We start from the raw sequence: 12771 nt of genomic DNA, 5'->3' as shown, positions 1-12771 counted from the left end.
CTCGGATTTAAGGGAGGAGCTCAATAAAAAGAGGGCGGGCAGGGGGACCACGCCCCCCATGGCACCTCGAGAGGGCAAGGGAAAGGCGGATCTTAGCCCGTCCGCTTTGAGGGACTCCCTAAGCAAGAGGAGGCAGGACCTGGACACGGAAATGAGGAGCCTGCAAAGCAAGATCATCACCGCATCAGGCGGCCAATTTTTTAGGAAGAATTCGACCACGAGTCGCCCTTTGTGAGAGAGATTCAGGCCATCCGGCTCCCTGCCAACTTTAAGGAACCCAATATGACCCCCTACGAAGGAAACACGGATCCAAAGTACCACTTGGATGCGTTTAACGACCTGATGAAACTGAGAGGGATTGGAAGTGGAGCCAGATGCCACTGCTTTGCCGTCACCTTGAAAGGACCCGCCTACAAATGGTTCAAAAGGTTAAGGCCGGGGTCCATCAGGTCCTGGCAGCAGTTTTCTGACGAATTCCTCCAACAGCACCATGCCGTGCGGGACTACACGATGCCAGGTACCAGCCTAGCCAACGTGAAGCAAGGGGAGAATGAGAGCCTGAAGAGCTACATTCACCGGTTCAATATGGAGGCTGCAAAAGTGGGGAGCCTAACCCGCCGAGAGTTAAAAATGGCCATTACAGTTGGAGTGCTCCCAGGAAGCAAGCTGTGGGACAACATGTTGAAGAGGGAAGTTACCGACTTAGATGACTTCTACGAGAGAGCGCAGAAGTATATTCGTGTGGAGGATGGCCACACAAACCTAAAGGCAGGAAAGGAGGAGCCCCACGCTAAGCCCCCAGCTAACGACGGGTCGAATGTAACAAAGAAGAGAAGGGCGTACGATGGATCAAGAGATGACCAGCAGAGGAAAACCAAACAGGGGAATGATCATAGGCAAGCGGCTTATACTTACTACACGAACCTCACAGATACCAGGGAGCACATTTACCTCACCAACGAAGATCGAGTTCCTTTCAAAAGGCCCCCACCAATGAGAAAGGACCGGTCCAAAAGGGATCCTAGTAAGGAACTTGATCCCTTTTGGACCGGTCACACCATGGCAGAGTGTATCCATTTGAAGGAAGAAATTGAGGAACTCATCCGCAGGGGACATTTGGGCAGGTATGTGCGCAAGGATAACCAGAGGCCAGAAGGAGGAGTGTCCCCATCGTGGGCACGTGAGGTGGCCCTGGAAGTGCAAGGAGAGGTCAGGACCATCTTTGGAGGACCAGGATTCGGAGGTGATTCAAGGAAAGGGCGAGACAGGTATGCCAAGGAGGCCCGACGAAGTCCACCACATTGCGTTTTAAGTTTGGAGCAACGCCCCCCGAAGAGCTTCAAGGGCGAAAATGACTCAATAACTTTCACTGAAGAAGATACGCAGGGGGTGCATTTCCCCCATAATGACCCCCTGGTGCTAACCGCCCAGCTTGCTAACATGAGGGTACATCGGGTCATGGTGGATAACGGGAGCTCTGTGGACATCTTGTATCGACAGGCGCTGGAAAAGATGGGATTGAGCCTCCGTCACCTAAAGACTTGCACTACGACTTTGTATGGGTTTACGGGAGATTCGATGTAACCCCTAGGGACAATCAAATTAGCCCTCACCATGGGGGAGCAACCCAGGCAAACCACCGTAATGGCTAACTTTGTTGTGGTAGATTGCACTTCAGCCTTCAATGCGGTATTAGGGAGACCCTCTCTGAGAGAATTGAAGGCGATAACTTCTGTGTATCACCTAGTTATGAAATTCCCTACCCCTGGGGGAGTAGCATGTGTGAAAGGGGAGCAGAAGGAAGCGAGGGAATGCTATAATATGTCCCTCCGCGCAGCCACCAAACCATCTATGCCAATGACAATGGCTGTGTATGAAGGAGCGACCCACACAAGTTAGATCCGCACAAGATTGGACCCACGGGTTACGGAACCTCTCGAGAAGTGCTACCAGCATGGCTTCGGCTCTCAGTGCCAAAAGAACCTATGTTTAGTTTGTTCTTTGTTATTTTAGCTTAAGCAAGTAAGAATCAAAGAGGCTACCTAGGTAACCTCCTAGTTAGATGTAACCCCCTTTTTATTTACAAAGTCGGCTGTAAACCGCGTGTTATGAATGAAACTGTTTGCAACTTCATGTGTTATTTTTCTTCGCTATGCGGGCATCAGCCAAAGTGCCTGCCGAAATAAATTTCACCAAACACTTGGGGGGCAGGACAGGAGGCAATAACATATGGCTAGCGAGGGGAACCTACAAAGGGCCCTCTAACGGAGGATCTTAAAAAGGACCCCTCGCCCTCCTAAAAAGGAGGCCCCTAAAAGGGACCCTCTACCAAGAGGACCCTAGAAACGACCCCCTGTCAGGAGGACCCTGAAAAGGACCCTATGCACTAGGAGGATCCTAAAAAGGGCCCTCCATCAGGAGGAAATGACCCTAAAAAAGGACCCTTTGATGGGGGATCCCAGAGGGACCCTCTATACCAGGGCCTTAAACGAAGTCCTTACAAGGCATCCCCTGGGATCACAAGGATTAGCTACCCTTGTGAACACCAAGGAAGGCCATAGGGACTTACAAAAAAAAAGGATGGTAACGACAATAATAAGTCTAGTGCGGCCACCAAGCCGTCTAGCCAAAAAGGGTCCTAAAGGAGACCCTTGCAAAAATAGTACTATGAATAACGACGAGAAGGACGCTTCTCGCAAAGAAATAATAAGCGCGCGTAAGAATATATAAAAGGATAGCTAGGACCCAAGGGGTCAAAATATCCTTATAAAAGTAATCAAGAGGCACCAAAAGAGGTCCCAGTGAACCCTTGCACATGGGCTCCAAAGGACCTCCAGCCTGGTAAATAAAAGAGGGGAACCAACCAAACCCCATCATACAGGCTTAAAAGGGCCTCAGATGCAGTAGAACAAGAAATAAACAGCAACACATGTATTTATACATTGAAAAAGAAAGTTTCGAAGATAGTACAAGAGTTACGCTAGAAAAATAGTAATGACAGTCATATTACAAAGGCCCGAAGTACAAAAAAAAAGGAAGGGAGCATACACCCATGGAGGGCTAGCCGGCAAATGTTATGAAGTAACTACTTCAGGGCCTCCTCGCATGGGCACTCCACATGGCCGCTCGAGCGACGACGTGCTCACCAAAAGAAGAGAAATCGAAATTAGGATCCTGCCTCCACAAGTTGTAAAGGGCACGGTCTATGGACCTACGCTCGGTGGTAGCCTTCTCCGCCTCCAAGGAAGCATTTCTCTCCTGCGACGACTGAAGTTCGGCCCTGAGGGCCTCGACTTTGGCCTCCAACTGGGCAACTCTCTGCTGCGAAGCGGCCGCGATGGCCTTGGCCTCCTGGAGTTCACGCTCCAAGCGGGTAACCTTGTCCTCTAGCCCGTTGGTCTTGGCCTTTACTTCCTTCCTCTTTAGTGACAAGTTGGAAAAATTTTTCCGGACCTTTGACAACTTAGCCTTAGTTTCATTGAGCTCTTTCTCAAGCTCCTGGACCCGGGCTGTAAGGCAGTCCCTCTCAGCAGTAGACGCGGAGAGGTTACTAGACGTGTCGGCAAACCGCATAGCCACCGTATAGGCCTACACAAAAAAGTTAACAACAACAACAATAAGTGACAAAAGCAAAAGATATGTACGTAAACACCTATACATAATAGGGCCGACGCGAGGTGCAGGAACTCACCCAAGTCATGGTACGCCTCAGGTTCTCCCCAAGGTCCGTCTGAGCAACGTTCCCAAGGCCATTCCAGTCGGATACAGGGAGGCTCGAGGCAAGTTGAGTGTATCGATGTCCGTAGGACGTTGCCGTCCGAGTCACCCAAGCGCCCCATCCGTACTAGAAGCACCTGGCTGGATGGGGACAGACGACCCGCTTGCCGAAGCGGGAGGGGGCACGGTGAAAGTGGAAAACAGAGTCTCTGGTAGATTAGAGGGAGGCTCTGCAAGGTCGGCGTAATAAGTCCCCAATGGTTCGGGGTCGAGAGGAGCCTGAGTGAAAGCGTCGTGGCCCTCAGGGTCAGGGAAAATACAACACCTCGGAATGTCCTGCTGGTCTTGTGAGTGAGGGGCTATGTCCAGATAATAGGAAGCACATGGAGGGCACCCCCCAGGAGATGGAGACAACTGGTGGGATCCGCCGCGGTCAAGGGGGGCTTCCTCTGGCCCCTCCTCGTCCTCATCGTCATCCGGGCAAGGCTCAGCCAAGGTCTCCTTCATCTTCGTGGACCCAGAGATGGTCCACAACAACTTGGGGTTAGAAACGGGAGATAGATTGTGGCAGTTTAGATTTTTTACGGTGAAAAGGCGCACCGCCTCTTTCGTGGCAGGATCAGCGTTGAGGAACTGTCTCATGTCTTTCGCTTCCAACTCGACGACGATGGGTTCGGCGAATCGCTCTGCACAATACGCGCCATAATCGATGTGAGCATAAGGAACGAAACCATAAGTTGCAAAAAAAAAAAAAAGAGAGGAAGTGATGCTCAGAGTACTTACTAGGAGTGTCCCGGAAATCCTCACGGACAGAGAGTGGACCTTCCTCGAAGAAAAAGTCCCGCTTCCAAGCCCCCAGGTTAGACACCGAACCCTCTATCAATGAGGCCTCATTGTTGGCTTTTTGTAAGTAGTAAAAGCCTTTTGAATTGTGAAGGGGCATGAGGTTGTAGAGGAAATGTACCTTAGTTGCCGTAGGGGCGCGCTTCAACAGTTTCATAAATGCAATGAAAAGGCAGCTCAAAGTCAGCCAACCATTGGGTGCCAGCTGAAGCAGAGCAAGGTCAAATTAGTTGAGGACTACAACAAAGAACGGGTGTAACGGAACGGTACCACCCGCTTTCAGAATGTGCTCACTGAGGGCCACGAAGCCGAGCCTAGGGCGGTCAGCCCGGCATGTCTCCAAAGGGGCATATAGAGCATAATCTAGAGGGACGCAATAATGATTCACGATGTCCATCAATTTGTTGTCGGACACGCGCGACACCAGCTCAGACGCTAGTAAAGGGGCGTCGTCCTGCTCTTGGGTAGATACCTGTTGCCTTGCCCTCGGCATATCTGCAAAATAAAAAGAAAAATGTGAGGAAGAGACAGAACACTTGACCCTCCATTTTTTCTTCCTAGCAAGAGTCTTCCATCGAGGGAGCGACTGTGGAAGTGCTAAGCTGGGAAAAACTGAGACTAGGGGCTGAGGAGAAGCAGAAGCAGCCCCCTGATAGTCATCAGGCAAAGGTGGGCTGGAAGGCTCAGGCGGAAGGTGTCCCTCCATAAACTCTAACTCCCTCCGCAACTCTAAGAGGGTTACCCTAAGGCTCGCTACATGGTCACTAAGGTCTAGGGGGGAAGGTCCCCCGTCTCCTCTCGACACCGAGTCAATTTTGCTCTCCACCACCCAAATTTTGCGCCTAAGTTCAGCCATGTACTCAAGGTGGCGGATGCGGGCCTGCCTTAAGGAGTCATAGTCCTGGTGAGGGTTGCCCTCAGGGGACTCTGAGTCTGAGGACAGGTCAATAAACTCAGCCCCTGGGGGTATGTCGGACGGGCCGTCACTGGCCATGAAACCTCGTCCCAAAAGCGAAAAGGGGTTCACGTATAAATGAGGGGGTGGCTACAAAACACAAAGGAATAGGCTTAATATCTCTAGATGCAAACGTCCTAAATGGCCCTTTACAGGGTATCAAAAAAAAAGGGGCATGCATAGGGTCAAACTCACTACAAGCTCAGGCCAAGGTACCCCATCCTGAGTAACGCTAATTTGAACCCAACAAAAACCAGGGAAAAAGAGAATATACCTCAAGATGAAAAAATTGGAGGCTGTCGAGACCAAAAAGGAGGACGAGGGCCAAAAACACCAAATGGTCGAAAATGCACGACTGCAAAAATAGGCAAAAGGGATGTGTTAGTCTCCAAATAGACACACCAATAAATTAGCTCATATGTAAAAAAAAAATGATGATGATGAGATGAAAAAATAAAATAAAGGAAGCTATGGCAAAAGTGAGGTGGTGGAGGATTGAACCCCTTACCTCTTGAAAGGAGTAAGGGTCTAGGAACCACTAAGCTAAGGAAGTAAGGTGTAAATATTAGGCCTTGCATGAAGGCCTATTTATAAGAATCAAGGTGAATAGTCTAAAAGAGCACCTAAAGGTACTCTCCTAGACTGGGGGGGAAGTGTTGATGCTCAAAATCTCATGCATGTAAAAGATTTAAGCACGCGCTTGGGCCCCAATGCGCCAACGCCTTTGTTAGATCCTATGCCCGTCATTCTCTCATAGAGGCCGCGAGGCGTGCCCATATGCGAGGCCATCGGGTGCTTGCGCCCACGCAAGGCTCTCAGGCCTTCTACCTCTCGCGAGGCCGTCAGCGGTGCCCATGCGCGATGCCCTTGCGCGTGCGTCCCGTGAGGCTCGTTAGGCGCGCCCCTGTGCGAAGCCATGCTAGGCCAACGAAGGCTGGCATCACCCAAGGCCCTCGGACCTCCTACATCTCGCGAGGCCGTCAGTAGCGCCCATGCGCGAGGCCACGCGATGCCCTTGCGCTTGCGCTCCCGTGAGGCCTGTTAGGCGCGGCCCTGCGCGAAGCCATGCTAGGTCGACGGAGGCTGGCATCACGCGAGGCCCTCGGACCTCCTACATCTCGCGAGGCCGTCGATGGTGCCCATGCGCGAGGCCACGCGAGGCCCTTGCGCGCGCGCTCTCGTGAGGCCTGTTAGGCGCGCCCCTGCGCGAAGCCATGCTAGGCCGACGGAGGTTGGCATCACGCGAGGCCCTCGGAACTCCTACATCTCACGAGGCCGTCAGCGGTGCCCATGCGCAAGGCCATGCGAGGCCCTTGCGCGCGCGCTCCCGTGAGGCCTGTTAGGCGCGCCCCTGCGCGAAGCCATGCTAGGCCGACGGAGGCTGGCATCACATGAGGCCCTCGGACCTCCTACATCTCGCGAGGCCGTCAGCGGCACCCATGCGCGAGGCCACGTGAGGCCCTTGCGCGCGCGCTCCCGAGAGGCCCGACGAGCCATCATCTCCTCAGGAGGCCATTGCCCCGTCGCACCACGCAGCTGGGTCCAAGCCACACCGTCAAGGGGCCACGTAAGGGAGACCACGCGAGGGAGGCCTCGCGTGGGAGGCTTGCGGGGGAGGCATCTAGCCTCGCACACTTAGACATCCGGCGAGGCCACGTGCCTATCACCCATGCTGGTGGGTGGCTTCGGGGTGCTTCAGGAATCTCGTGCCGAGGACCCGAGAGCCCCCCACTTCGCACCATGACCATTATGTGCACCAAGTGCCCCCTTCCTCATACCCTGAGACACCAATGCTTAGAAGCTCCGGTACGAGTTGAATGGAACCTACTTGTACAATCTAGTACTGGGTACGACCGCTAAGACCCTGTACGTCGAGTACGGACACCCGTATCAGTGGGGTAGTGGGAGTGCTGGGATAAGAGTCGTGGCCCATGCGTCTACGGCCAGGAGTCAGAGTCGACACCACTACCACCTGCGCCACTATGTTTGTCATCACTCCACTAACATGGGTACGGACAAGTAGTGGAGACATCATCCTGACGCCTGCCCCTGTACTGGATGCCAGACCTCAGCCTCTGAAACCACTCTCCTGACAGAGTACCTATGTACCACTTGGTCCCCTGGACCACCATGTATCCCAGGCCATCAGAGTCTACTATAAAAAAGACCCCTCTCCCACATGGGAGGGGGTTGGAAAATTTATTGTAGCAAGTGCTGGAGAGTGAATAAAAGATTGATTTCTCCATTGTTGTTCTGCCACTGTTCTTGAGTTATTACTTAGATTTCTACAGCCTTCCTATTAACTATCTTTACTTGATAATTATTTCCAACTCAACTTCGTTGACGAGTTCTCACCATCAACAACATGTCAAACATCTGGCCACATACTCTACCACATCCTTCTTCATCCCGGGCCACCAATATAATGTCCGTAGATCTTGATACATCTTCGTGGTACCCGGATGAAGCGAGTATGGCGTAGTGTGAGACTCATCCAGGTTCTCTCGTCTGATCCCTTCATCTGCCGGAACACAAATCTGTCCCTGATATCGAAGCGCACCAGCCTCAGAAACAGAATAGTCCTTAGCTATCCCTACTAAGACATTCTGCCTAACTTCCTATAATTGCGCATCTACCAACTGCCCATCCTTTATCTGCTCTAGCAGGGTCGACTGCAAGATAATATTGGCTAACCGGCCCACCACGAGCTCTATCTTTGCCCTGGCCATCTGACCAACTAACTCTCTCGAGATCTGGGTGGAACTATACAACTGACCTGGACCCCTCCGGCTTAACGCATCCGCCACTACATTGGCTTTCCCCGGATGATAAAGAATATCACAATCATAATCTTTAACCAGCTCCACCCAACGACTCGGCCTCATGTTCAGATCCTTCTGGGTGAAGAAATACATCAAACTCTTATGGTCAGTGTATATCTCACACTTCTCTCCATACAGGTAATGCTGCCAAACCTTCAGTGCGAATACCACTGCCGCCAGCTCCAAATCATGGGTAGGATACCGCTGCTCATATTCCTTCAGCTGTCGCGATGCATAAGCTATAACTTTCTCATTCTGCATCAACACATAGCCTAAACCCATCCTCGATGCATCACAGTATACTACAAACTTTCCTTCATCCAAAGGAAAACTCAGTACAGGTGCGTAATAAGTCGTCGCTTCAACTCTTGGAAACTTTTCTCACACTTCTCTCACCAAACAAACTTCTGATTCTTTCTTGTAAACTCTGTCATTGGTGAAGAAATCTTTGAAAATCCCTCTACAAACTGCCTGTAATAACCTGCCAACCAAAGAACACTCCGCACCTCTGAGGCATTCCTTGGCCTCGGCCAATCTCTCACTGCTTTCACCTTGGTCGGATCCACCTTAATCCCTTCTGCGCCAACCACATGCCCAAGAAAAGTCACCTTAGGCAACCAAAACTCACACTTTTTAAACTGGGCGTATAACTGATGCTCCCTTAACTTCTGTAAAACCTGTCGAAGATGTCGTTCGTGCTCTGCCTCTGAACTGGAGTATACTAAGATATCATCGATGAAGACAATGACAAACTGATCTAAGAAGTCCTTGAACACCTTGTTCATCAGATCCATAAAAGCTGCCGAGGCGTTGGTCAAACCAAAGGACATGACCAAGAACTCATAGTGCCCATACCGTGTTTGGAAGGTCGTCTTCGGTATGTCCTCATCTTTGACCAAATCGAAGATCAATCTTTGAGAACACCGTCTTTCCCTACAGCTAATCAAACAAGTCATCAATCCTTGGTAGAGGGTACTTATTCTTAATGGTCAACTCGTTCAATTCCCTGTAGTCTATGCACATTCTCAGAGTCCCATCTTTCTTCTTAACAAACAACACTGGAGCGCCCCATGGAGAGTAACTAGGCCTAATGAATCCCAAATCTAGAAGTTCCTACAACTGTATCTTCAATTCCTTCAACTCTGCTGGTGCCATCCTATATTGTGCCCTTGATACTGGTTCTGTCCTCGGTGCTAGCTCAATAAAAAATTGGATCTCCTTGCATGGCGGCAACCCCGGTAGCTCCTCAGGAAATACATCCAAGAACTCACAAACCACCTTGGTCTCTCCCGGCCTCGCTGGCAACACCCTGGTAGTGTCCACCACACTAGCCAGAAAACCTATACATCCACCCTGTAACAAGTCTCTGGCTCTCAACGCTGAAATCATGGGTATGCGGGGTCCACACACCGCACCCACGAAGACAAAAGGATCCTCGCCCTCAGGCTCAAAAGTCACCATCTTCTTCCTGCAGGCAATAGTAGCCCCATACCTGACCAACCAATCCATTCCTAAGATCATATCAAAGTCCTCCATGTCTAACTCAATCAGATCTACCGAAAGCTCCCTACTATCAACCATCACTGGCAGTGCCTTAATCCACCTCTTAGAAACTACCAGTTCCCCAGTAGGCAATAAAGTCCCAAACCCTACAGTCTGATACTCAATAGGTCTACACAGTCTATCAATCACTTTACTAGAAACAAAGGAATGTGTAGCACCAGAATCAATCAATACAGTAAAAGGAGAGGCAACGCTAGAAAGCTAACCTATCACCACCAAGGGACTAGCCTCAGCCTCTGCCTGTGTCAAAGTGAATACTCGAGCTGGAGTCAAGCTATCCACCTTTCCTGCCTTCCCTTTCTTCACTGTTGGGCAGTCCTTCTTGAGATGCCCCACCGTTCCACACACATAGCAAGCCTTGGCCCGACATTCGCCTTGATGGCGTCTTCTACATCTCGGGCACTCTGGATAGGTTCGCCACGCCTCACCACCGCCGTGACGGCCATCCTGACCATCCCGACCCCTCTTATCAGAACCAGCAGCGGTCAAAGTGTCAGGAGTCTTTCTCTTGAAATCACTGGGGCCTCCGCCCCTACCTGTCCCAGAATAAGGAGGCACCACTCTACGACCCTCGCGCCTCACTGCACTTTCCTTCCAAATCTTATTCTCCTCTTCCTTAGTGGTAAGAGCCTTCTCAACGGCCTGGGCATAAGTTGTTCCCCCAGGTACCGTTGTGATCCTAACATCCTGGGCTATCATAGCATTAAGCCCCCTAATAAATCTATCCTGCCTAACTGCATCAGTAGGCAAAGGTCTGGTGCAAATTTCGCAAGTCTGTCAAACTTCAGGGCATACTCAGTAATGGTCATATTGCCCTGCACCAAACCCACAAACTCATTAACTTTTGCTGCCCTGAGGGCAACATTATAGTATTTCTGGCTGAACAAGTCCTTAAATCCTTCCCAACTTAAAGTAGTGACGTCCCTGGTTTGTGATACCACTTCCCACCAAATGCGGGAATCCACTCTCAACATATACGTGGCACATGCCATTTTGTCGTGCCCCTCTATCCTCATAAAATCCAGAATAGTAGAAATCATAGTCAGCCATTGCTCGGCCTTTAATGGGTCTGGTCCACCCTTGAAGATTGGGGGCTGCTGCTTCCTGAACCGCTCATATAACGGCTCCCACCTATTCCTAACCTCTCCTGGTTGTACAACTGGTACCACTGCAGTTGGTACAATAGGGGCAACACTCCCTGATGGAGCCTGTTGTCACAAAATACAGATCTATTCATCCTGGCTGTGCAGCCGTGCTTACATATCTGCCATGAGTTGCTACCAGTTCTCAGGGACTGGTGGAGGAATCTGGCCCTGGTCATCCCCCCCAGTCCCAGACCTAGTGCCGGCTAGTCGTGTAGATTTTCTTGGACGCATAGCTATCCAAGTCAATCTGCAATCAACGACTCGGAAATCAGACCATGACGACAGGGTAAAAGCTTCTCCAAAATCCACCAAAGGAACATAACCAATCACAAACAATCAATATATAAGCATTTATGCACATGTACCGACTGCTAATAAGCATGCCCCAACATTTCCACAAAACAGATAAGATATAAGCATTCATCCATACACAATATGCAGTTAATCATTCAAATATCCATTTACATGCACAGCGATGCTAGTAAGCATACCTTAATATTTTCATACAGCAGTCAAGGGCCAGGCCCTATCAGTATCTCATGATTCCTATTAATTCAATAAATAACAACGTTCACAATTCATTCCAAGCATACAAGCATATTAACATATATACACATTACCAATCCCTGAATTGAGCTTGTCTCTAGCAGCGAATGTACATGTCCAGCCAGTCTTTAGGAACCCTTAAACCTAGGATGCTCTGATACTAAGTTGTAACGCCCTGAATAGCCAAGACCGCTACACTGTGTACTTATAAAGGTGCAGGACTTGCTAATCAAGTCATTTAGTTAAAAACGTGTCACTGAAACCATTAAAGTGCTAGGGTTGAAAGGTTTTGGTCTCAAAACGTACATTTCATATAACTAAACATTTTTACACATGGGATCCCAGAAAGGAACAGCGTTCAAAAGTCAGTTGACAAAATTTCCAAAGTTTAAACAACCATTAGCCACTCTAAGACAAAACAGACGTTTCTGGCACTTCTGTTCCTGTCTCCCTCTCAACCGTGGTGGCTGAGCAGCTGATCATGTACATTCTTCGCTTAGAGCTCTCCGAATCAGGGTTGATCAAGCTTGCCCTCGCCTTTACCTGCACCACGAATCACCCGTGAGCCAATGCCCCACAAGAAAACATATCATATTACATAACAAGAAATAATAACATTTGGATAACCCTTTAAGCATGTTCATACACCTAACATACCACAGTAATTACAAAGCATGAAGATTCAACCAAAGAATCAGCTAATCATCACCCAGCTATATAGCATAAAAAACCACCAATCAATAATAACAAACAAATCAAATAATAATTAGGGTCGACATCTTAGGTCGCACCCTCTATTTACCCCACTGACTCCGACCCATTTAAACCAAGCTCAGTGCATAATAAGCTGTCCTCAGCTACCAGTGGCCGAGTCGCGCCCTGTGCGCTAGTGTAAACTTCGGCACTCTTAGGTCATTGGTTTACTGTTTACATGGCATAATATCATCCTTTCAAAGCATACAAAATAGGGAACCCTTAGTGTAATGCCCCGAATTCTCCGGTATGGTTTAATGGCGAGATTAGTAGGCCGGGAGGGCCATACTTGTTTAATTATGCCATTAAATGATATTATGCATGTATATGTGAATTATATTATGATATGATGTTATATGCATGCATGTGGGTCCACATTTGAATATTATGCGGTTTTGATAACTTGGCCCATTGAGGGTGAATATGT

This window comes from Humulus lupulus, chromosome 2 (assembly GCF_963169125.1).
Source record: "Humulus lupulus chromosome 2, drHumLupu1.1, whole genome shotgun sequence".
NCBI lineage: Eukaryota > Viridiplantae > Streptophyta > Magnoliopsida > Rosales > Cannabaceae > Humulus > Humulus lupulus.
Note: the sequence above shows the minus strand (reverse complement) of the source record.